At 45.1% G+C, this 25,135-nt stretch overlaps 1 protein-coding gene and 1 non-coding gene across 2 annotated transcripts in view; one reads left to right on the top strand and one right to left on the bottom strand.

The window, feature by feature from the left end:
- Window positions 1-25,135, top strand: part of LOC101904642 (uncharacterized) — a 155,858-nt gene that overhangs the window by 110,205 nt on the left and 20,518 nt on the right. The gene's annotated exons all lie outside the window — the stretch shown is intronic.
- Window positions 22,565-22,637, bottom strand: TRNAF-AAA (transfer RNA phenylalanine (anticodon AAA)). The gene has a single exon. It is a non-coding gene; the product is annotated as a tRNA-Phe (tRNA).

Here is a 25,135-nt window from a genome sequence, read left to right as displayed (position 1 = left end):
GGATAATGATGTGGTACATATATGCATGGGCTTCCCTGTTAGCTCAGTTGGTAAAGAATCCACCTGCAATGCAGGAGATCCCAGTTCGATTCCTGTATTCCATATACATGATGGAATACTACTTGGTAATAAGAAAGAACAAAATAATGCCATTTGCAGCAACATGGACCTCGAGGTTATCGTGCTGAGTGAAGTAAGTCAGACAGAGACGAATATCAAATGATATCACTCATATATGGAATCTAAAAGAGTGATACAAATGAACTTACTTAAAACAGGAATGTACTCACAGACATAGAAAACAAACTTATGGTTACCAAAGGGGAAAGGAGGGAGGGATAAATTAAGAGTCTGGGATTAACAGATACATACTGCTATGCATAAAATAGGTAAACCACAGGGACCTCTGGATAGCACAGGGAACTATCCCCAATATCGTCCAATAACCTATAATGGAAAAGAGTGTGAAAAAGAATGTATATAAACTGTAAGCCAACTATGTCGTTAGGTTGCTAAGTCCTGTCTGACCCTTTGAGGCTCCACGCACTGCAGCACACCAGGCTCCTCTGTCCTCCACTATCTCCTGGAGTTTGCTCAAATTCATGCCCACTGAGTCGGTGTTGCTATCTAACCATCTCATCCTCTGCCGACCCCTTCTTTTGCTTTCAATCTCTCCCAGGATCAGGGTCTTTTCCAGTGAGTCGGCTTTTTGCATCAGGTGGCCAAAGTATCGGAGCTTCAGCTTCAGCAACAGTCCTTCCAATGAATATTCAGGTTTGATTTCCTTTAGGGTCAAGTGGTTTGATCTCCTTGCATTCCAAGGGACTCTCAAGAGTCTTCTCCAACACCACAGTTCAAATGCTTCAATAAAAAAAAGTTACATATGGCTAGAGGTTACCGTAAAGAGCAGTGCAGCTGATAAATAAAAATTAATTAAATCAAAACTGAGCATAAATTAATTAAAGTGTGGGCTAGCCAATGTCTCAAGTGCTCCACACACGGCCCAGCCTGGATGCAAACCATTTCCTCGCCTGCAGAAAGTTCTGCCAGGCAGCACTGCTGGAGAGAGTAAACATCTTTCCCAACATCACACAATTAGATAGTGGGAGAGTCGGGGTTTGAACACAGTGCTTTTGGATCAAGAACGTGAGCTTGGAACCACTGCGTTAGACGGACACTGGGCGTCCACTTCTGTAATGGGGCGTTGAAATGCCTCGTACGCTGGGTACAGGTTTTTTACATCTTTGTCCATCTGCATTGAGCCCCTTCTTATGAATACATGGTTTCTGGTTCAAATGCATCTTGGCATTTTCATTCAGCCTTTGAATACTTGCACCTGCTCGAGTTCACTGCAGAAACCAAATGGGTCACCAAGGCTGTTCGGCACCCCCACTAGCTGCCTGGCACAAACTGGGCACCACCATCTTTCCCTTGCCCTTTTTCTTCGTGTGTGTGTGTTCCAGTGCTGGATATTGTCACATATTTTTATTTTTATTTATTTTGCTGCATTGTCCAGCTTACAGGGTCTTAGTTCCCGGACTAGGGATCAAACCCAGGCCCCAGGCAGACCACCAGGGAACTCTCCTCCCCTGCTCTTTGATTAGCCTTCCAAGGGTGGATGGAAGCCTTCCAAGGGGAAGGACATAGAGAGCCGAGGAGGATCACATCCAAGGAAAGAACAAGTTTTTATCAAGCTCCTTGCCCTGCAGTGTTGGCTACGTCAGAGGTGCTGGTCTGCTGATCTCTGTGTGGACACTCATTCAGTTTTTCTCCAACTTTTTCAGTGGAAATTTGCCAAAGAAGATGACCTGTTTGACTGTAAGAATAGCAACAACTTGTACTCAGGACACCTGGAATGTACCATGGCTCTAAGTGTGCCCATGAATGAAACTGTCACCCCCTGAGGCAGAAGTTCCGTCTCCAGTTTCCAGATGGAGACGTTGAGCTTTTCAGCCCCTCCCTGGGGTCACAGCTAGGAGTGATGGTGTAGGATTCAAACCCAGACTGCCTAGCTTCAAGTTCTGGGCCCTTCACCCTGTGCAATTTTTCCCCTACATCTTTTTAAAAAATTAATCAGCTAATTCATTTGTCATTATCATGTTTTGGTTGTGCTAGGTCTTCATTGTGGTGGCTTGTCTGGTTGCAGATCACGGGCGCTGGAACTCAAGCTTCAGTAGTTGTGGCACACGGGCTCAGTAGTTGTGGCACACGGGCTCAGTAGTTGTGGCACACAGGCTTAGTTGCTCCACGGCATGTGGACTCTTCCCGGACCAGGGATTGAACCCTTGTCCCCTGCATTGGCGGGTGGATTCCTATCCAGTATACACCAGGGAAGTCTCCCACTGTGTCTTGAATGTCACCCAGAGGTCATTTTGTTTCCTTTCTCAAGTGCCTGGCACTTGTGGATGGAACCAGAGGACCAGTCTGCCTGGTGTTAGCGAGGATGCTCCCCTCTGCAAGTGAGCTGGGCTACAGAAGGCATGGTAGGTGAGCCCAGGCCTGTCCACTGTCTCAAGGTGCCCTCTACCCTTCCCTCCTGGCTCTCTGCTCTGGGCCCCTGGAGGTCTCTGGGCAGGAGCAGCCTTGCCTGTGCCAAACTCCAGGTTCCAGGGAGTGGAGTTGATGTGTTTCCTGAATCAAGGAGGAAAACCAGAGCTGGAAGGAATGAGAGGAACTGTGTCCCACCTAGCCCTTCATGCTCCTAGCCTTGAACAAGTGGGGACCAGATAAAGGCAGACTTCATCAGGATGCTCTCACACTGGGCCACCCAACCCCAGGGCTCCCAAGGATGCAACCCAAATGACATGCATATTTTGGGTACCTCATGCTTCCTGGCTGGCTCGGTGGTAAAGAACCCATCTGCCAATGCAGGAGATGCGGACTCGATCCCTGGGTGGGGAAGATCCCCTGGAGGAGGAAATGGCAACCCACTCCAGTATTCTTGCCTGGAAAATCCCATGGACAGAGGAGCCTGGCGGGCTACAGTCCATGGGGTAGCAAAGAGTTGAGCACAGCTAAGTGACTGAGCGCGCGTGCACGCACGCATGCACGCACACACACACACACACACACACACACACACACACACACGCCGCTTTAGCCACTGGCTTCATTACCACCCCCTGTTATCCAGGCCTCTGGGATATTTCTCTTCACTCCAAGAAAGCTCCTTTTGTGCTGCTGTGAATTCCTAACCACAAGGGCCAGTGTACAGAACAAACAAAGCAGCCTGAGGCAGACAGAACTTTCCAGAATTCCTGGCCTGGCCAGACCAGCTCCTTCCTGAGCAGTGCAGTGCATGCCACATTTCACAGTTTACAAAATGACTTTTTTTTTTTTTGGGTTTTCACAAGGAAATTTTTCCAAGAAAGTTTTGAGAAAGATAAATGATGCTCCTACAGGATTTCATGGAAAATGTTCACCCGATTTTCTGAATTGCCTCTGGGAGTCCAATTGGGGCTGGCAGGTCCCTGTGGGCTGAAGGACAATTGTCCAGCCTCCAGGGGAAAGTTTCAGGCTGCCTGACTGAAATGCTGTCCAGAAGGACAGAGAAAAATATTTATTTTCAGCCTCGGGCGAAAATCTTAAATTCATAAATGTGTGAATTCCAGAGTCACGGAAGCAAAGTGTAAATTATTCAGGATTGTCTGTATTCTGCGGATAGATTGTGCAATGAGAGTGTTGAAACCAGAATGATAGGAATGAGAGAGATGCAGTTTATCTTATAAGAGTCACGCTTAAATAAATACTGGGGAGCATTCAGGGCTATTTAAAATAAGACGTGGAGGTCTACCATGCAGCCACCTGACGCTGACTTCCCACTGCTGTTTCTACTTCCACTCTTGCCGTGTTTTGGCTCTGCTTCCATCTCTGGTATTTTCTTTCAGTTCATTTACTGTTCAAACAGCCCTTGATTTTCAGGTCACTTTCCATATTTAACCTTAACCCTTTCTTCCCCCATCTGTTAATCCAGAAAGCGCTTCATTATTGCTCTTTTTTCCTACTTACACTGAGCTGAATTTTTTTTTAAATCTTAAAAGATGTCTTTAACCATTCAGAAATGCACAAAAATGACAAAGAATTAAGAGGAAAACAAATCCACAGGAATGGTTCAGGTCTCATATAATTCCTGCTCACATTAAAAAAGTCCGAAATTTTATAAACACTTGAAAACGCGAACAGTACAAAGAAGTGCAACGTGGAAGATGAACATCTCCCCTCTTTCGTGCAGACCCTCCTTTCTTGGCCTGCTTGATTTAGCAAAATAAGGCACAGGATATCCAGTTCAATGTGAATTGCAGATAAAGAGTATTTTTTAAAAATGTATTTATTTGATAGTTGTGTCACGTGAACTCTGAGTCGTGGCCTATGGGATCTAGTTCATGATCAGGGACAGAACCCGTGCCCCCTTGCATTGGGAGCACAAAATCTTAGCCACAGGACCACCAGGGAAGTTCCATAAACAACATTTTTTTTTTTTTAGTATAAGTATATCCTGCATATTGCCTGGGACACACTTATGCTAAAAATTCTTTTGTTGATCTGAAATTCAGTTTTAACTTGGCACCCTATCTTGTGCCTGGCAATCCTATCCCTTCCCCGCCTAGACCCTCTCCCCAGTGCACATCTGTGGGGTACATCCTAGCAGTAGGATTGAGGGTCAGAGGAATCTAGAATTGAGACGGGGTTGGAGAAATTTACTGTAGTAAATTGAGCACTGCAGTGAGCTTCATCCTGCTCATCTTCCTGGGAAACATTTTTTTCAAGTGCTGGCAACAGCTGGATCCTTACAACAAAGGAAACGGTCAGCACACTGAAAAGACAACCTATGGAGTAGGAGAAAGTATTTGCAAATCATCTATCTGATAAAGGGTTAATATCTAAAATAGCTAAAGAACTCCTACAGCTCAATAGCAAAAAATCAAATAACCTAATTTAAAAATGGGTGAAGGTCTCAACTAGATATTTTTCCAAGGAATATATACAGATGGTCAATAGGTACATGAAAAGATTTTTGCTCAGCATCACTAATCATCAAGAAAAGACAAATTAAAACCATAATGAAGTAGCACCTCACACCTATTAGGATGTCTGTCCACAAATGTTGGTGAGGATGTGGATAAAAGGGAACCTTTGTGCATGGCTTCCCTCATAGCTCAGTTGTTAAAGAATCTGCCTGCAATGAAGGAGACCCCAGTTTGATTCCTGGGTCGGGAAGAACCACTGGAGAAGGAAAAGGTTACCCACTCCAGTATTCTTGGGCTTCCCTTGTGGCTCAGCTGGTAAAGAATCTGCCTGCAATGCGGAAGACCTGGGTTTGATTCCTGGATTTGGAAGATCCCCTGGAGAAGGGAAAGGCTATCCACTCCAGTATTCTGGCCTGGAGAATTCCATGGACTATATAGTCCATGGTGTTGCGAAGAGTCAGACAGGACTGAGCGACTCTCACGTTCACTTTGTGCATTGTAGGTGGGAATGTAAATTGGTGCAGCCACTATGGAAAACAGTGTGGAGGTGCCTCAAAATATTTAAAATAGAACTACCGTACGATCCAGCAACCCCACTTCCAGCCAAAGGAGTTGAAATCAGTATCTCAAAGCTGCAGCATTATTCTTATTATATGCTCGTGGCAGCATTATCCACAGTAGCCAAGACATGGAAGCAACCTAAGTGTCCACTGACGAAAGAATGAATAAAGAAGCTGTGGCTTGTAATTCGATGAAAGGGTATTCAGCCATGAAAAAGGAGGAAATCCTGCCATTTGTGACAATGTGGATGAACTTGGAGGCTGTTACCCTAAATGAAACAAGCCAGGTATAGAAGGGCAAATACTGCATGATACCACTTATGTGATGAATCTAAAAGAATTGAACTCAGAAGCAGATGGTAGAATAGGGGTGGCCAGGGGCTGAGGGGAGGAGGACACAGCAAAGATTTGTCAAACAGCACAAAGTTTCAATTATACAAAAGGAATATTAATTCCTGGAGACTTCCTGTACACCACAGTACCTGCAGTTAACAATACTGATTTGTAGGTTTAAAACTTGGTTAAGAGGATAAGTTTAATAAGTGTTGTTATCACGCCCCAAAATAAAAGAGCAGGAAGACACTTTTGTAAGTGATGGATATGTTTATGGCATCTAATTGTGGAGATGGTTTCAAGGGTGTATACTTATTTCCAAACTCATCGAGAGTCGATGTGAAGATCAACAGTTTTTTTTTTGTTTTTTTTTTTTTAAGGGGGTGGGGACTTCCCTGGTGGTCCAGGGGTTAAGAATCCTCCTTCCAGTGCAGGAGACTTGGGTTGAACTCTGGATGGGGAACTAAGATCCTCATGCTGAGGGGCAACTAAACATGTGCTCAGCAACTAGAGATCCTGCATACCGCAGCAGAGATTCTGCGTGCTGCAACTGAGACCTGACACAGCCAATAAGTAAATAAACATTAAAAAAGTTAAAAAGGCGGTGGATCATATTTAAGTGAGTGAGTGGAACAGGAAGACAATGAGTCACAAGATGGCAGTGTTTTAGGAAATGGATTTTATTTGGATCTAAGGTTTGAATGATATTGTGCATGTGTGTGTGCTAAGTCTCTTCAGTGGTCTGACTCTTTGCAACCCCATGGGAGTGTAACCTGCCAGGCTCCTCTGTCCACGGGATTCCTCCAGGCAAGAATACTGGAGTGGGTTGCCATGCCCTACCCCAGGGGGTCTTCCTGACCCAGGGATCAAAACTGCGTCTCCTGTGGCTCCTGCATTGCAGGCAGACTCTTTACCACTGAGCCACCAGAGAAGCCCTTGAATGATATTGGCCACACTGAATTCGTGAAATGAGAGGCTCTTACTGAATTTCATCTCAAAACATAAGATTTATTAGCATTTGAAGAACTGATGTATTTAAAATTCTCATCAGTCCCAGGATCTGATCTTGCTTGTTTAGTGGACCCAGGAAGCAGCATCTCTTTTCCATCTTCTCGGTTTCCTCCCAACATCTGGATAATCTCTGGATCCTCTCTGGACGTTCGGCAGAAACCGCATGTCATTATCATCCCATTCGATCTGGTGTTCTCACCACCTGCTCCTCCAGTGGCAGGTCTGGTGAGTGTATTTACACACCTTCCACTGTTTGTTTTCAGATCAAATATGTGCGAAGGAAGCAAAGGCCTTTCCTTGTTTGCTTTGCCTTGTGAAGCCCAGTCAGGTGATGGGCTGGACACAGCACCTGAATGCACTCAGTGCCCCCACCCCCTCTCCCTTCCCCAGGACCCACCGAGAACCCTTGGCCCCTTAACCATGCTTTTCAAACTTTCTCAATAATCACAGTCCATTTCAATATTCCAATCCATTACATTCACACACATGTACGGAGGTGAGAGTCAAAATATTTAACATCTGGTGGGGCCAAGAGGCTGACCCATCAGAATTTGGTCTTAAAACGGAGCCAGGCCTGGAAACCCCCTGCTGTGCCAGAAGTTAACCCTTTTGTTGCTGAATCTGAAAGGGGTTGTGGGGAGAGGGTATCCCAGGGCAGCAGGAGGAGGACATGGTCAGGCAAGAGTTGTCCCCCAACCAGTAGAAATGCATTTGAGTATTTTAACAATGGATATAGTTGTAATGCCGAATGCCAGCTGAATCTCAGCTTTGTATATATATACATACCTGAAACAAAAGTTCGTAAAGCAATACTTAGCTTTTCTGCTGTGACACTCTCTGATGTTGTTCTGTTTCATTCTGTTTTGTTCCACTTCACCCCAGCCCATTCTTTTGCTTAAAAAAGTGCTGACCCAAAGCTTCTAAACTGATTTCACAACCCACTGATTGCTCAGGACCCACAGTTTGGAACACTTCTCTTTTCTGGTAGCTCTCAAACTTCTTCATGCCTAAGAAGTAGCTGGGAAAAAAAAAAAAAAAGAAGAAGTAGCTGGGAAGTGTGTTACAGATGTAGATAACCCACTCAAACCCTGCTGGGCTGCAGCCTTCATTTCAGAAGTCCTCCAAGGCCCCTAAGTGATGCTGATGAGGATGGTGTAAGAACCACTCTTGCAGAAACACATGTCCACCCTGGGATGTGAAACACAGACACACACACACACACATGCACACACACACACACACACACACACACACACACATCCTTTTCTGGATTCTCTGTGTTTTTCTATTTATCTATGTATCCAATCTGTGTTGAAGGAGGGAAGATATTTTTAGTTGCAAACAAGGAAAACTCAATTGAAAGTGATTAAAACAATGCAATGGATTTATTGACTTATACTTGAGAAGTCTGGGGCTTCAGGCAAGGCAGGATCTCACAGCCCAGATGACACAGTAAGGACCAACTTTCTCTCTGCATTTGTCAGCTCTGCTTTCTTTGTCTTGGTGCTACCTTGGTCTGAATCCAGGAGCTCCAAGATTACATGCTTCCTTGGTCATATCCAACAGGGAAACGAGAGTCTACGTAAACAGGCCCTCTGGAATTAGGCTAAGTTATCCTCATTTTTTATCTGATTTAAACACAGCATCAGGGTAGGAGAATGGAACATGGCTTATGCCAGTCAGACTTCATCCTAGAGCTGAGGATGAAGTCGGTCCCACATAGACCCTGGCTATTCGGGGTGCTCTTTGGGAAAGGGAGGTTAGATGCTCTGGATTGCAAAGAATCAACAGTTGCTGAGAATCTCCATTTGTTGAGACCATACCTCTTTTAAAGAAAACTTTTTATTTTGTATTGGGGTGTAGCCAATTAACATGTTGTGATAGTTTCAGGCGAACAGTGAAGGAACTTAGCCATACACATGCATGTATCCATTCTCCCCCAAACGCCCCTCCCATCCAGGCTGCCACATAACACGGGGCAGAGTTTTGTGTGCTGTATACAGTGGGTCCTTTTTGGTATCCATTTTAAACATAGCAGTATGTACATGAGACCACACCTTTTTGATGATTACAGCTTTGTAGTGTGTTTTACCATCTTGTCACCGTCTTTTACACAATTTCATGGTTTTTAATTTTAGATGAATTTTAGCATCAGCCTTTTATTTATATTAGGAGGTTGCTTGGAATTGCATTGAAGTGCTAGATTAAAGTGGGGGTGAAATCAACATCTTTATAATGTTGAGCCTTTTTACCCAAAGAATAAGATAAGACTTTCCATTATTCAGGTCTACGCATATTCTCCAGTGAAGTTTTATAAGTGTTCTCACATTGGTCTTGGGCATTTCTTCTAACTTTATGCCTCAGTACTCTCTGATTTTGTTTTCTTACATAGATGGATCTTTTGGCCCCCTGATATTGTGTCACTGGTTGAGGCTGTCATAAAGGAAAGTTGTTGACGTTTGTGTATTTATCTTGTATCTGGCCACCCTATCAATGCTTCTTAGTTATAACACTTTTCCAGCTGGTTCTCCTCATGGGAATCTTTGCCCCCTTTCTCTCCTCAGATGTGCTACAGTTTGGCTTCCTCTCTTCTCCCAGGAGTCACAAGTAGTTTCTATTATTTTTAAGGCAATGTTAAAAAAAATTTAAATTTAGTGGCTGTGCTGGGTCTTCATTGCTGCACTCCTGCTTTCCCCAGCTGCAGTGAGCGGGGGCGCCTCTCTAGCTGCAGTGCACAGTCTTCTCATTGCAGTGGCTTCTCTTGCTGCAGAGCACAGGCCGTAGAGCACAGGCTCAGTAGTTGTGGTGCACGGGCTTAGTTGCCCTGCAGCAAGTGGAATCTTCCTGGACCAGGGATCGAACCCGTATCCCCTGCATTGGTAGGCTAATTCCTAACTGCTGGACCACCAGGGAAGTCCCACACATGGTTTCTTGATCTTTAATTCCCTCCACATCTTCTTAGAGCTTGTTCCACTTTACTTTCCCTGTTTCATCCCACACCATCCACTCCCTACCAGAACCCCTCTATTCCACGAGTCAAAAACATATTCAGCATCTTCAGATTTCATGGGTAGTGTGAAGTGGACATTTTCCCCTAAACCTCTCTTAATATATAAAATTCTTTGTGGGATACCACTGAGGGCTATTATTTACAAGCTGCCAAACTTTGGGTAATAATTGTTCTCATACTTGGCATCCAGTTTAACTGCCTAATGGGGCCAGTGGAAATACCACTGTGTGTCGGGAGAGAGGAACTCTTTCAGAGGTTGGGGGAGGTTGTAATTTGGCCCTCCTCTTTAAAGCTCCAATAAATATTTTCCTGCCTCTGCTTTTAGAGATAGAGAAGCAAGTATTTCATCCCCAAACTATTAGATTTTTTTTAATTGCATATTTTACTCTCTGCAACAGGTCAAATAGCATAAAAACAGGTAGGTAGTTGCAGAAGTTCAAGTAATGTAAAGGTGTTAATAATTCCCTCTTACGGATAATGTGAGATGTAATAATAGCCACCCAGGTAACAGGCAGTAACAGTTTAGCGTGAGTTCTTCTATGCCATGTTTGTACTTATGAGCTTGTTTAGCTGTTTTTTTTTTTTTTTTTTTTAATCAAAGTATAGTTGGTTTACAATATTGTGTTAATTTCAGGTGTACAGCACACTTATTCAGTTATACATATGTGTGGAGATCCATATAATTTTTTCAGTTCTTTTTCCCTTATAGTTTATTGCAAGACATTGAGTATAATTCCTTATGCTATACAGGAAATCCTTGTTGTTTATCTGTTTTATATATGGTAATGTATATCTGTTAATCCCATATTCTCAATTTAGTCCTTTCCTCCTTCCCCTTTGGTAAATATAAGTTTGTTTGCCATGTCTGTGAGTCTATTTTTGTTTTGTAAAGAAGTTCATTTGACCTATTTTTTAGATTCTGCATATGTGATATCATAACATTTCTTTCTCTATCTAACTTACTTCACTTATTACAATCATCTCCAGCTCCATCCATTATTGGTTTCAATTTTAAAAAACAAATTTGTTGTTGTTCAGTTGCTCAATCACATCTGACTCTTTGTGACCCCATGACTGCAGACTTCTCTGTTCTTCACCATCTCCTGGAGCTGGCTCAAACTCATGTCCATTGAGTCAGTGATGCCATCCAACCATCTCATCCTCTGTCATCCCCTTCTCCTCCTGCCTTCAATCTTTCCCAGCATCAGGGTCTTTTCTAATGAGTCAGTTCTTTGCATCAGGTGACCAAAGTATTGGAGCTTCAGCTTAAGCTTCAGCATCAGTCCTTCCAATGCATATTCAGGACTGATTTCCTTTAGGATTGACTGGTTGGATCTCCTGGCTGTCCAAGGGACTCTCAAATCTTCTCCAACACCACAGTTCATAAGCATCAATTCTTTGGCACTCAGCTTTCTTTACGGTCCAACTCTCACATCTATACATGATTATTGGAAAAACCATGGCTTTGACTAGACAGACCTTTGTCACCAAAGTGATGTCTCTACTTTTTAGTATGCTGTCTAGGTATGTCATAGCTTTTCTTCCAAGGAGCAAGCATCTTTTAATGTCAAAGCTGCAGTCACCATCTGCAGTGATTTTGGAGCCCAAGAAAATAAAGTCTGTCACTGTTTCCATTGTTTCCCCATCTATTTGCCATGAAGTGATGGGACCAGATGCCATGATCTTAGTTTTTTTGACTACTGAGTTTTAATCCAGCTTTTTCATTCTCTTCTTTCACCTTCATCAAGAGACTCTTTAATTCTTCTTTGCTTTCTGCCATAAGGGTGGTGTCATCTACATATCTGAGGTTATTGATATTTCTCCTGGGAATCTTGATTCCAGCTTGTGCTTCATCCAGCCAGGCATTTCACATGATGTACTCTGCATATAAGTTAAATAAGCAGGGTAACAATTTACAGCCTTGACGTACTCCTTTTCCAATTTTGAACCAGTCTATTGTTCCATGTCCCATTCTAACTGTTGCTTCCTGACCTGCATACAGGTTTCTCAGGAGGGAGGTAAAGTGGTCTCGTATTCCCATCTCTTTAAGAATTTTCCACAGTTTGCTGTGATCCACACAGTCAGTATTCTAGTCACATTACAACTTGTTATTGTTTTTAACGCTTTCACTTTTGGAATAGTTTTAGATTTGTAGGCAATTTGCAGAGCTTTCATATAGCCCTCACCCAGTCTCTCCCATGGTACATTTGCCAAAACCAAGACACCAGCTCCAACACATTACTATTAACTAAGTGAAGTGAAGTGAAGTTTCTCAGTCATGTCTGACTCTTTGCGACCCCATGGAGTATTGCCCTCCTCCATCCATGGAGTTTTCCAGGCAAGAGTACTGGAGTGGATTGCCATTTCCTTCTCCTGGGGATCTTCCTGATCCAGGGATTGGTCCCAGGTCTCCCTCATTGCAGGCAGATGCTTTACTGTCTGAGCCACCAAGGAAGCCCCATTTAACTATAGCCCCATTTTACTGTTAACCAAACTTCACCCTTTATTCATATGTCACCAGTTTCCCCCCTAAATCCCCTCCAGGACACTACACTGCATTCAGTCATCATGCCTGCTTAGCCTCCTCCAATCTGGTTCCTTAGTCCTTTTGTGTCTTTCATGGCCTTGACACTTTTGAAGAATACTGGCCGATTATTTTGTAGAATGCCCCTATATGTGTCTTTGATTTATTTCTCTTGCTTAGACTGTGAATGGTTTTGAGGGAGGAAGAACACAGAGACAAATTCTTATCACATCATGTCAGCAGTGCATATGATCAGCCTATCACTGATGAGGTTAACCTTGATTGCATGCTGATTTTTTAAACTTAATTTTTAATGTAATTTTAAAAAATTGACTGTACCAGGTCTTCGCTGCAACACACAGGTTCTTTAGTTTGCAACATGCAAGATCCAGTTCCCTGACCAGGGATTGAACCCAGGCCCCCTGCACTGGGGGTGAGGAGACGCAACAATTAGGGAAGACCTTTTTTTTTTTTTTTAACTGCCTCTTCGAGAGTCCCTTGGACTGCAAGGAGATCCAACCAGTCCATTCTGAAGGAGATCAGCCCTGGGATTTCTTTGGAAGGAATGATGCTAAAGCTGAAACTCCAGTACTTTGGCCACCTCATGCAAAGAGTTGACTCATTGGAAAAAACTCTGATGCTGGGAGGGATTAGGGGCAAGAGGAGAAGGGGACGACAGAGGATGAGATGGCTGGATGGCATCACTGACTCGATGGACGTGAGTCTGAGTGAACTCCAGGAGTTGGTGATGGACAGGGAGGCCTGGCGTGCTGCAATTTTTGGGGTCGCAAAGAGTCGGACACAACTGAGCGACTGATCTGATCTGATCAGATCAACACATGTGCCTTGTGCATTCATTTTAACAGCTGCATAATATTCCACAGCATTGATGAAACATGGGTCATTCAGATCTTCCAAAGTTCTCATATAAATGTGAAAACTCTCAATACCTGGGTAAATGATTCTCAGTAAGTGTGCTGAACTGGAAAGATACCCGTATGTTTACTGTGGGTGAGATTTAAAACTTGATGATGTTTTAATGGGGTGGGGTGGTCCCAGTGCAGGGGGGGAAGTGCTAGACAGTAGCAGATGTCCCCAAGGAGGGGAAGATGAGTCCACAGAGGTCAATGGAACCAAGAGGGGGAACCTCCAAGAAGTACATAAATAACTGTGAGAATGGTTGGGTCATAATGATGTCTTGAGCCCAGACAAGGAAAGAAAATTGTTATAATTGGTGGAAGGCAGAGAGGGTCCAGTGGGGCAAAGATGCACCATGGGGAAGACTTTGAAAGGACCAGGAGAAAGCCTAGCTTGATCCAGGCACTGGAGGTAAGGCAGCGACAGAAGAAGGAACCTAAGGAGGTCAGGGCTCTGCCTTTTGTCACATCATCGTGTACCACCTCCAAGGGGACAAGCCAGCCTGTTGGAACATCCTCTTGGAAAACACGCATGCTACTCCTGGTGGGTGGGGGGTAGGTCCTGCAGAAGCAATGGATCCATATAGTTTGTAGATGTTCTTTGTTTCATGTGTAGGGCTGGGATTCCCCCTTCCCTTCCACTAGATGGAGGCCATCTATCCTCCCTCTTAGGAAATCTGGAGCCTATGTTCCGTCATGACTTTGTCACTGAGATGTGTTTTCATGCGCAGTTGACAGTTATCCAGCTTTGGAAAATGAAAAGTTGAGGGTCACTGCAATTTCCTCTTTCTCAACCAAAGAGGTGCTTGGACGTTTGTGGCAGGGAACTCCCTCTGCCAGCCCCTTAGCTACTGCCTGACTCCTTTTCTTCTCCACCTGGCCCCACCACTCCCATCCCAAGCAGACAGAAACCAGATCCCGACCCCCCAATACCCCACCCCCATCACCCCCACACAATGACATTTCAAATCAGGAACACATGAGACTTTGTCTAAAAAGTAACTGATGTCAGAGGAAGCACGGTGCCAATTCAGTGATCTCCATCCCTCCTGGAGGACAAAGCTGATTGCAGACCTAGCGACTGCTTTTTTCTCTAACATGCGTATATCATAGGTGTTTCCCGAAGGCAAATCCACCGTCAGCCAGTCTTTCTGATATGCGGTCAAATCTCTCAGTGGTGGTGCTTTGCTGCTTCTCCGATCTGGTCCTGTGGACCTTCTGCCAACAGAAACATATCCTGGTTTCTTAAAATGTTCTTACATGGTTCCATGGGGCTACTCTGCACATCGCCATTGGACTTTATCAAGCAGCCTTGTGCCTGAGTGGTTACTAGCTGCAGCATCAGCGGTTCTTGGACTATCAGCTCTCACCCTACCTGTTGGAAGGAGAGTGTCTGTGTCCCTTTCCGATGTTTTGATGAGAATGTGTTAGTCACTCAGTCATGTCCGACTCTGTGATCCCATGGACTGTAGCCCACCAGGCTGCTCTGTTCATGGGATTCTCTAGGCAAGAATCCTGGAGTGGGTAGCCATGCTGTCTTCCAGGGGATCTTCCCGACCCACGGATCAAACCCTGCATTGCAGGTTCTCCTGCATTGCAGGCAGATTCTTTACTGTCTGAGCCACCAGGGACTAGCTTATTAGGCAGATGGGCTTAGGATAAACTGGTTCTACCACTTCCTAGCTAGGGAGCCTCAGGTGGCTTCCTGAGAAGCCTCACCAAGTTGTTAGTATATAATGGGCACCTGAAAAGCCAGCATTAGAAATAACACCCAGCTTCCATCATTCTTGGGAAGATCAGAGGAGGTGAGGAAGACGAAACACCGAGGACAGTCCTTGGCACATGCTGAAGGCTTAACACACTTTTTTTTTTTCTTTTCTTATTTTGTAACAGTGCCAGGTTTGCGGGTGGGATCTAAGCATACCCAGTTCTGTTCGGGGCCAGCTGTGAGATTTTGTGCAAGTGGTCCTGTGGTCTAGGATTTAGGACTGATTATGGGATGATATGGTGACATTATTTGGGATTCTATGAGATGTTCTGCGTCTTAAGGGCTCAGATGTCTGTTTCTTTGGAGCAGTGTTTCCATATCACTACATGGGAAGGAGATGAGAGAAACCTACTACAAGCTCTCTCCCTGTCTGTCTGTATCTTTGTATGTTGTCCATATGTCCATCTCAATCTCTCCTGTCTCTGGCTCCCTCTTTCAGACCCACTACTGAATCAGCCTAAACTTTCCCTGGCCCCGTGCATCTTCTGTGTGACACCAGTCTTTTCTAAGCCCAGGCAGAGCTCAGAGTTTGTTGCAGAAACACCTCAAACGTCTGCACGTGCTTGTCTCTGAATCAAGGCAAGCCAGGAACTTGCACCCATTTTTGTTTTACTGTATCATTATTGATGTTTGATCAGTTACAGACTGGCAAGGCAAAGCTCTGTGTGGCAAGGCGAAAGAATTGGTAAAAGATGAAGTTCACGTATTTTGCATTTAGAGCAGGTAGTTTACCTAGGCTCCTCTCTCCATGGAATTTCCCAGGCAAGGATACTGGAATGGGTTGCCATTTCCTTCTCTAAGGGATCTTCCCAACCCAGGGATTGAACCTGTGTCTCTTACATTGCAAGCGTATTTACCGCTGAGCCACCATGGAAGAGCACCTAGCCTGCAAAGAAGCTGAATATTGAACTCATCGGCTTGAAAGTTTGTAAGGGTAGGGTAGATGGAACGTGTCAGTAAGGAAGATGCCTGAGGCAGAATATACTAATTTTCCGCCTAATAGCTGTGTGCCTCTTCCATGCCCACCCCTCCCCCCACCCAGGGTGGGTAAATCCTGATCCACTGATGCAAACATGTGGCTCCATCCCTTTTGCCCGTTTCTGGTTTATACATGGACATGTGACCAGTTCCAGCCAATGGGGTGTGAGAAGTCTCCTGGGGGTTCCGGGAAAGGATTTTTTGCTCCTATAAAGAGACACAAGGAGGAAGCAGCCCTCTTTCCACGTCTGGATGTTGTGTGTGGATGTTGGCCTGGAGCTGTGACAGCCACCTTGAGGGGTGACTTTGAAGATGACAGTCAGAAAGAGAAAGAATCTGAGTCCTTGATGCCATCAATGAGCTGCTGAATTAATCTACCCTGGGACCACTCTGCCTCTGGATGTCTCCCTCAGGGAGATGTTCAGTGTCTCCAACATTGAAACACTTTTGTTTGGGCTTCCTGCTACTTCCAAAGACATGCATGCTGACTGATTCAATAACTCCAAATCACGTGGGGCAGAAGTAAGAGGTGTGACAACTGGTTAGCTGGTTGCGACCAAGTAGAATCCCATACTGTTTGCCACTCATTATCACCTGCTGCATCAGCCTGTGCCCGTAGAAGAAGTCTGCTGCCTTTAAAATTAACATTTACTTGGCTGTGCCTCATCTTAGTTGTGGCATGGGGGGTCTTTAGTTGTAGCCTGTGGGATCCAGTTCCCTGACCAGGGATTGAACCTGGGCCCCCTGCATTGAGAGCACAGAGTCTTAACTGCGGAACCACCAGGGAAGTCCCATCCCCTGCCTTTCTTTATAGCCTGATCATAAGCACACGCCTTCCTCAGCCTCCGTGAAGGAAATGAACTTCACAAGGACCCCATGGGGGAGTTTCAAGAGGAGCTCCCCACAGAAGCAGCAGAACAGGAAGAAATCACTCAGTATCTTTCCTCAGACCTTCTAATCTGAAGGCCACCTTCTCTATTCGATGGAGGAAACATAAATACCAGCAACGTGAGATTGTCTTGGGGAACCAATGAGCTAACGATTGTTAAGTGCTGAGGACAGTGTCTGGCACATAATAAGCAATCAGTAAGGGATTTCCCTGGTGGCCCAGGGGTTAAGACTCCACGCTGCCAATGCAGGGTGCACGGGTTTGATCCCTGGTGGGGGAACTAAGATCCTACAAGCTACACAGAGCAGCCAAAAAAGAAAAAAAAAAGAACTCATAAGCAATCAGTAAACATAGCTATTGTTACGACTAATCCTTCTCTTTGACATGTGATGTCTTAGGCAGGAACGCATTTAGCCCTTCATGACGCTCAGGCAACCTGTAATGCTTGAGGCCAGGATCACTGGGGCCATACTGGAGGCTGGCTGCCACACAGGGACTCTATTGGCCACTTATATATGTTGTTTCTAAACCTCATTCTCAAGTATTAGAGGGATGTCTTCTAATCCTGGAATCCCTCAAGGGAGCCAACTTGAGAGATGTCTCCTAAGAGGACTAAAGACCTTGACAAGGAAGGGGGAAAGGGTAACGGGACAGGGAAAAGAAAAAGTAAGAAGAGGTGGACAGAGAGCAGAGGGGAAGGAAGGAGGGGAGAAAGAAAAAGCAGCCCACGTCCAGGAGAGGGGAGCAGCGGGTCCACAGGGGCCATCCTTGCTCTGGTTTGCAGAGAACATTCCCTGGGGTGGGGTTGGGGGCTGGGTTCAGATGTGGTCATCACTGGTCTTTAATTCCTGGCAGGCTTCCTGCCCTAGAAACAATGGGGTGTCCTAATTGAGAGCAACCAAGACGCAAAGGCTTTTGCCACATATATTGTTTCCAGGGTCTCCTTCTTCCTGTGGCTTCTGTTTTTCTTATTAAACACTGCTTCTAAATTGGTAGCGGAAAGAAAGACAGTGAGACGGCCCAGGGAAAGCATGAGTCTTCCCAGTCCTGGGCTCATACCCCGCGAAGGAGAGCCACAGGTCTCCGCATCCAGAGATGCTTTCTGGCCGTGTGGCTTAGAAATGGCCTGGCACGCAGAGCTGGGCCTTTCATCCAAGTGTCCAGATTAATGTTACCTCTGAGTGTTCGAAGGAGCCATGAGGTCTGACTTACTCACAGCCCTTTCTTCCTGGCTGAACCCCCCATAGGTCTCTCTGTTGTTCTATCCAGGGAGCTTCTCAGCAGGAAGAGAGAAGCCTGTTGTAAAAAAATTCGTGAATTGATGTCAGCTCAGCCGCCACGAGGAATACTGGGCTACATGAGGCATGTCCTGGGACCCTAACATCTTTTCCACCAATTCCTGAGCAGGAAAGTAAAGGGAAGAGGTAGGAATTTACATTCTCTGACAAAGTACAGAGGCTGCAATGAGATAAAACACACCAGCCAAGGCAGTGGGAGCTGGCCCAGAGGCTTGGACTTGCTGCTTGCCTCCTGGGAATAAGTCCCCGGAAAATCTAGGACCACCCCCACCCCCACCCCCCACCCCCGCCCACCTCGGGCATCCCAGGGTTAATGCTACAAGGCCCAGGTCTTGCACGTGACTTTGGGGTGCCCTGGGGAGCTGGCAGCTGGTCTGTGAGGGTCATCACATTCCCAACAGTAGCTGTGTCTCCACCCACACGGAACTGTCACATTTAAATGTGAATTCTCTGTCCTTTCCAAGCTCAAGGTCAAGGCTCTCCCCATTCTGCACCCCCTCTCTCCCCTGGGGTTGGTCTGAGGTTAACCTCGTATTGGTGATGAGGCATCATTTGAATGACTCTGGGAAAAACTCTCTGAGTCAGTGACATCTAGTTGCCTACCTAAATAGCCATTCTTTCCTTGTTCCTCAGAAGGAGTCCGGATACTGTGCCCAACCACAAACTGCATTTCTTGGCTTTCCTTGTGGCTGAGTCTGCCCTTGAGACTGAGTTCTGAACCAGTGGAAGTGGAAGTGTGGCATGGCACTTCCAAGCAGTCTTCTTAAAGAGAGCTGACTCAGCTGGGAGGAGAGTCCTTTCTGGTCTTTCTTCCTATTGCCTGGAAGGTAGGCTTGATGGCTAGAGCTCCAGCAGCCACCTTGGACCATGAGATTGAGAGAGTCAGTTCCTAGGCAGGTTGATAGGGAGTCTAGGGGTCCCCAAGGAGAAAGGGGTCTGGAATTCTCAAGGAGGAAGAAAGGACAAACTTTTTTTCTTTCTCCACATTCCTTAGGATTATATACCAATAATGTATCCTGCCTAAGGACAGTCTTTGGATTCAACCTTCTGTTATCTTAAAATGTTAATTATGGGAGTAGACCTGGTCTTTACAAGGATGTATCTTGCCTGAAGACAGTGTTATCTTAAAATGTAAATTATGGGAGTAGGTCTGATGAGGTCTTTACAACCTCCAGATATTCTTTGGATTATATAACTTCATTGTTAACACTAGCAAGCGGGTACTCTTTCTGCCCCCTTCTGATGCCTGTGTCAGAAGCTTTCTCTATCTCCTTTATATTTTGATAAAACTTTATTACACAAAAGCTCTGAGCGATCAAGCCTCGTCTCTGGCCCCGGATTGAATTCTTCTCCTCCGGGGGCCAAGAATCCCGGTGTATTTGCGTGATTCAACAACAACCTTTCAAGATGACCTTGAGGATGGAAGCTTCATGTTGGGAGAATGAAACAGAAATATAGAAGGTGGCATCATATTGCCACCATGCCAGTCTTTGGCTGCCTATTTACGGGCTTCTTTTAAGTAAGGAAGAAATAAACTTGTATGCTGTTCAGTCTACTAATAGTTTGGATTTTCTGTTATTTACAGCCAAAACTATTCCTAGCTGATATACCTATCAAATTTCCCCTCTCTTATCCAGATGCCACTGTGCATGGAATTCACATATGAGAGAAGCATCCTTTTCTGTTATGTTTTCCCTTTCTGGGAACATCATCTCAGATTAAAGTAGAAGCAGGGGAACCAATGAAGTTCATCTTTGAACCTGTTGAGTTTATCTCTCTCCTCCCAGGCTTTTCCTCACACACTAGTTTGCTTTTAGTTTGCTGTCAAGGAATTTCTCCCTAGCTGGTAAGTCACTACATCTTATGGGATATTTGGTTTCAATCAATTTGTCATTTCCTACTAAGTTACTCCTATTAGTGACAAGCTTGTCATTATAAATCCTATCTTGAAAGAAATTCTTCCTTGATTCCACATACACTTATAACTATTGCCTGATTTCTCTGTTGCCCTTTATAGCAACACTTCCAGAAAGATCCATCTGTACCAGGACTGCCCATCTGGGAACTCCAAGAAGCAGCATTCATACCATGGCCTACATCAGGGGCACCTCTGTGTTGTGCAGTGTATGACTTGTAGATCTATAATGGGAGGCTTGGGCAATTCTCGGTGATTCCACTGCCTTAATTACCAGGCTCTCTTGAACCTAATCCTATCATGTATTTCTTTCACTACTCCAGATAAACAGCTCTTGTCAAGGTTCTCAGTGACATCCATCTTACCAAATCCCAAGGTAAATTCTCAGTCTTCCCCTTGCCCTGTTTAGCGGCCGGCAGCGTTTGTCAATCACACCTCCTTCCTTTTTGTTCTAATATTTATTGATTGTGTCTTTGGCTGCACCGGGGCTTCGTTGCTGCCCACAGGCTTTCTCTGGCCGTGGCAAGCGGGGGCTGCTCCTTGCTGTCGTGTGCAGGCTTCTCATTGTGGCGGCTTCTCGTGCTGTGGAGCACGGTCTCTAGGCACACGAGCTTAGTATGCGGCCTGAAGGCTCTGCAGCCAGGCCTCGGTTGTGGTGGTGCACGGGCTCGGTTGCTCTGTAGCACGTGGAATCTTCCCTGACCAGGGGTCAAACCCGTGTCCCCTGCATTTGCAGCTGCATTGTTATCCACTGCACCACCAGGGAAGTCCATACCTCCTTCTTAAAATGCGTTCTTTCCCTGGCTTCCGAGGCTCTATTCTCCTACTGCACTAGTTATGAATTTTCGGCCTCATTGTCTTCCCCAAACATCACTGTTTTGTTTATTGCTAAATTCTCAGCATAAAGAATAGTGTCTGGCACACGGCAAGCTTTCAATCAACATGGCAGGCATTGAATGAATGGAGGCATAGGGGATTGTATCTAAAGGAGTGAATGTCAAATAGTGGAATTTCAGGCACTGTGATAAGAGTGATGGTATTTTGGGGCAGTATAGTTATTTTTACTAACTTCTAAAATACCATGTGGGGGGCACAAGAAGCTATATTTTTTTCTTTACCTCAGAATAATAGGTCAGTTCTTGTGTCTAGGTGCTGGGTTGAAAACACAGGAAATATATTTTTCACAATAGCCCAGATATGGAAGCAACCTAAATGTCCATCAAGGGATGAATGGATAGAGAAGATGCATTATATACGCAATGGAATATTATTCAGACATAGAAAAAAAGGAAGTCCTGCCCTTTGTGACATCATGAATGGACCTTGAGGGCATTAGGCTGAGATAAGTCAGACAGAGAGAGAGAAAAACTGTATAATCTCATTTATATGTGGAATCGAGAAAAGTCGCAGTGTCATGAGTTTTATGAAGCAGAGGATAGAATGGTGGTTACCAGAGGCTGCGGGGTTGGCAGAATTAGGAGGATGTTGGCCAAAGGGTACAAACTCCCAATTATAAGACAAATATGGGGAATTCCCTGGTGGTCGTGTGGCTAAGACTCTATGCTCCCAATGCAGGGGGCCTGGGTTCAGTCCCAGGTCAGGGAACTAGATCCCATATGCCGCAACTAAGAGTTCATATGCCTTGACTGAAAGATCCTGCATGTCACAACTAGTACCTGGCACAACCCAGTAAAGAAAGAAATACATTTTTAAAAAAGAGACAAATTGGTTTTTCTGGAAATCTAATGTACACCATGGTGATCACATTATATACTTGAAGTTGCTAAGATAGTAGAGCTTTAATGTTCTCACCGTGAAAACAAAATGGTGGGACTGCCCTGGTGGTCCAGCGGTTAGGACTCCTTGCTGTCACTGTTGAGGGCCCAGCTTGCATCCCTGGTCAGAGAACTGAGATCCCATAAGCCTCGTGGTGTGACCAAGAAGAAAAGAAAAGAAGAGAAAAAATTAAAAAAAGGAAATGGCAATTATGGGATGGAATGAAGGTGTTGGCTAATGCTTTGGGGGTGATCATTTTGCAACATACAAGTGTAACAGATCAACACATTGTACTCTTCCCATGACATTGGGCTCACCCAGATAATTTTCCCATCCCAAGATCCTTAACTGAATCACACCTGCAAAAGCCCTTTTGCCACCTAAGGTCTGTGTGCTGTGCTTAGTCTCTCAGTTGAATCTGACTTTTTGTGACCCCATGGACTGTAGCCCACCAGGCTCCTCTGTCCATGGGGATTCTCCAGGCAAGCATACTGGAGTGGGTTGCCATGCCCTCCTCCAGGAGATCTTCCCAACCTAAGGATTGAGCCCAGGTCTCCTGCATTGCAGGCAGATTCTTTATCAGCTGAGCCACCAGGGAAGCAAAGGGTCAGAAACAGTTGCTGAAACCCAGGATTGAACCAGGGACCTTTAGATCTTTAGTCTAACACTCTCCCAACTGAACTATTTTGGCCACCCATTCATAGGTCCATACACAATGCCATTTACAGGTTTGGGGATTGGGATGTGGACATCTTTGGGGAATTATATTATCTGCCACACTTCCTGATCCTGAATCTTAATAAAAAATATTCATTTATTTGACTGTACCGGGTCTTAGTTATGGCGTGCAGGATCTTTGATCTGCATGTGGCATGTGGGATCTAGCTCCCAGACTGGGGACTAAACCCAGGCCCCCTGCCCTGGGAATTTGGAGTCTTAGCCACCCGGGAAGTCCCCTGATCCTGGATATTTACTCCAGTGTCACTTTCTCAGTGAGGCTTATGCTGACCACGCAGGCCTCCTGCTCTATCTTTTCTTCTAGCAAAGTATGCAATTGACTAATATCTGGTGAATATTCCCTGTTTCCCTCACTACACTGTCAGCTCCAGAAAGGCAGGAACTTGATCATTTTCTTCACTGCTTCCTCTCCAGAACCTGACATATAGATGATGCTCAGTAAATATTGTTTAAATAAATGATAGAAAGAAAAAAATAAAAAACAACAACAGCCAACCCTTTTTTAACCTCAGTTTGAGCCCCTAAATGGAGAGTTCTCTCACATTCATTAAACTGGGTCAGGGAATTGATGCAACTGACCAGTCCTTTAAACCTTGTGTTGGGAGACTGAGAACCTCACCCAGGGTGTCCCAGGCTGCCACAGAGGCACAGAGGAGTCACGATAGCACAGTCGACAGAGGCCCAGAGGAGCTGAACAAGGACGCTCTTCATTGAAAGAGACTACGAGAGCGATTAGCCAGTGTTACCTACAAGTGCACCTAGCTCAGTCCCTCGACGGACGATTCCCGAGCTGGCCACCCTGAGCAGCTCTGGGATGCACGCTAACCTTGGGAGCAGTAGGCTGGGTGGCCCCGAGCAGCTGGCCCCGGGTCCCTGGCTTTCTCTGGTTCTGTTCTTTCTAACTTTCAACTTGTGGCTTGGGACCTTTTTTCCACTTTTCCAATGATAGTACCAGGAAATTCCTTGAACTTGAGCAATGATGTGTTACTTTCTTTCAAGAGGTAACTCTCAAAATCTCTGTTCTCTCCATTTCTGCCATCTCGGGAGCATTTGGCCATTTTTTAAGATGGAATCCGTTTTATTAGCCTTAATCGTGTGCAGTTGTTTCTTCCAGCTCAGTGCTAGACTGTCAGGGCATCCTACAAAGGTTTGGCGGGACTTCTAGGGGAAACGCCTGCTGATGATAGAATAACACAGTGCCTTGGCCAACTGGATTCCAAAAATGCACCCTCTGACAGGGCTTCCCAGCCACTGAGGAGCAGCTGCTGGGGGCTCAGCCTGCAGCTGACCCTGGAAAAAGAGAAGAGAGAAAATGGGAGGAGTGAGGTGCACAGTTCCTGGAAGCTAGGTTTGGGTGTATCTGAATGAGATGGTTCATGTTCAAATCAGGGGAAGAAAAAGAACTCAAAATACAGAACAGCCGCAATGGAAAAGCAATGAAAAGAAACAGTGAACCCTTCTAATGAGAAACCCACAAACACCCTGAGAATTCATTTCACTCTCCCCACCCCCTGGTTCATCATTTTGCTGGCTTTCAAATAGTTTTTTTATTGGTCAAGGTTTTATTTTGACCCATAAATTCTTCTTTTTGGCTACACATATATTTTGTGAAATGATTATTACAATCAGGTTAATTAACACATGCATATATCTCCTCCCTCTTGAGCATCCTACTTGAGCTTCCCACCCACTGCTCCTACTTTCCGCCCCTTCTAAGTCATCACAGAACACCAGCTGGCTTTCAAGTTTTGGGAGCAGTGAAAACTATATCACAGGATTGGGAGGCAGGACACTCAGGATCTAACCCAACTTTGCTCCAAAGATGAGCCACGTGACTTTGGGGAAATCACTTACCCTTTCCATCGTCATCTATACAACTAAGGACAAATAATTATTCTGGCTTCTGAGGTTAAGGGGAAACTCAAATGAGATAATATACATCATCATCATCACTATTGTGATTCCAGTATCAGAGATGGGGAAATGGGGCTGACTGGGGAAAGAGCCTGCGAACTTCATATCTTGGGTCTTTATTCTAACTTCCAGAAGCCTTGCTGCTTTCTTCCTTTAAAGTGTCTCATCGAAGTTAAACTTAATACATTTTAGGCAGTTGTTTAGAATTTGGAAGAGATTCACCAATGTAGCAGAAACTTTCATACCTGAATCAAATAATGCCTTCTTTATAAAAGTTTAACTCCTCCAGGAGCACAACCTCTAACTGCAGGAGGTTCATGTCTTTATAAAAGACGAAGATTTAGATATAAGAAAAGGATTCTTAACTAGGGAGATGTTTAGAATAAGTATTTAAAGGTGTTCAAGTACATGGCTGGTACATTTTTTTCCAATGAATGAGGAAACAGTTTGGCAGAGGGGAAAGCGGTATTTCACCACTGAGGGGTCCAACTAGGACATCCCAAGTCCATGCCTTTGTCATGTGGCTTTGGAGTCCTT

Source organism: Bos taurus, chromosome 17 (assembly GCF_002263795.3).
Source record: "Bos taurus isolate L1 Dominette 01449 registration number 42190680 breed Hereford chromosome 17, ARS-UCD2.0, whole genome shotgun sequence".
Classification (NCBI taxonomy): Eukaryota; Metazoa; Chordata; class Mammalia; order Artiodactyla; family Bovidae; genus Bos; species Bos taurus.
This window is presented reverse-complemented; position numbering and strand designations above follow the sequence as displayed.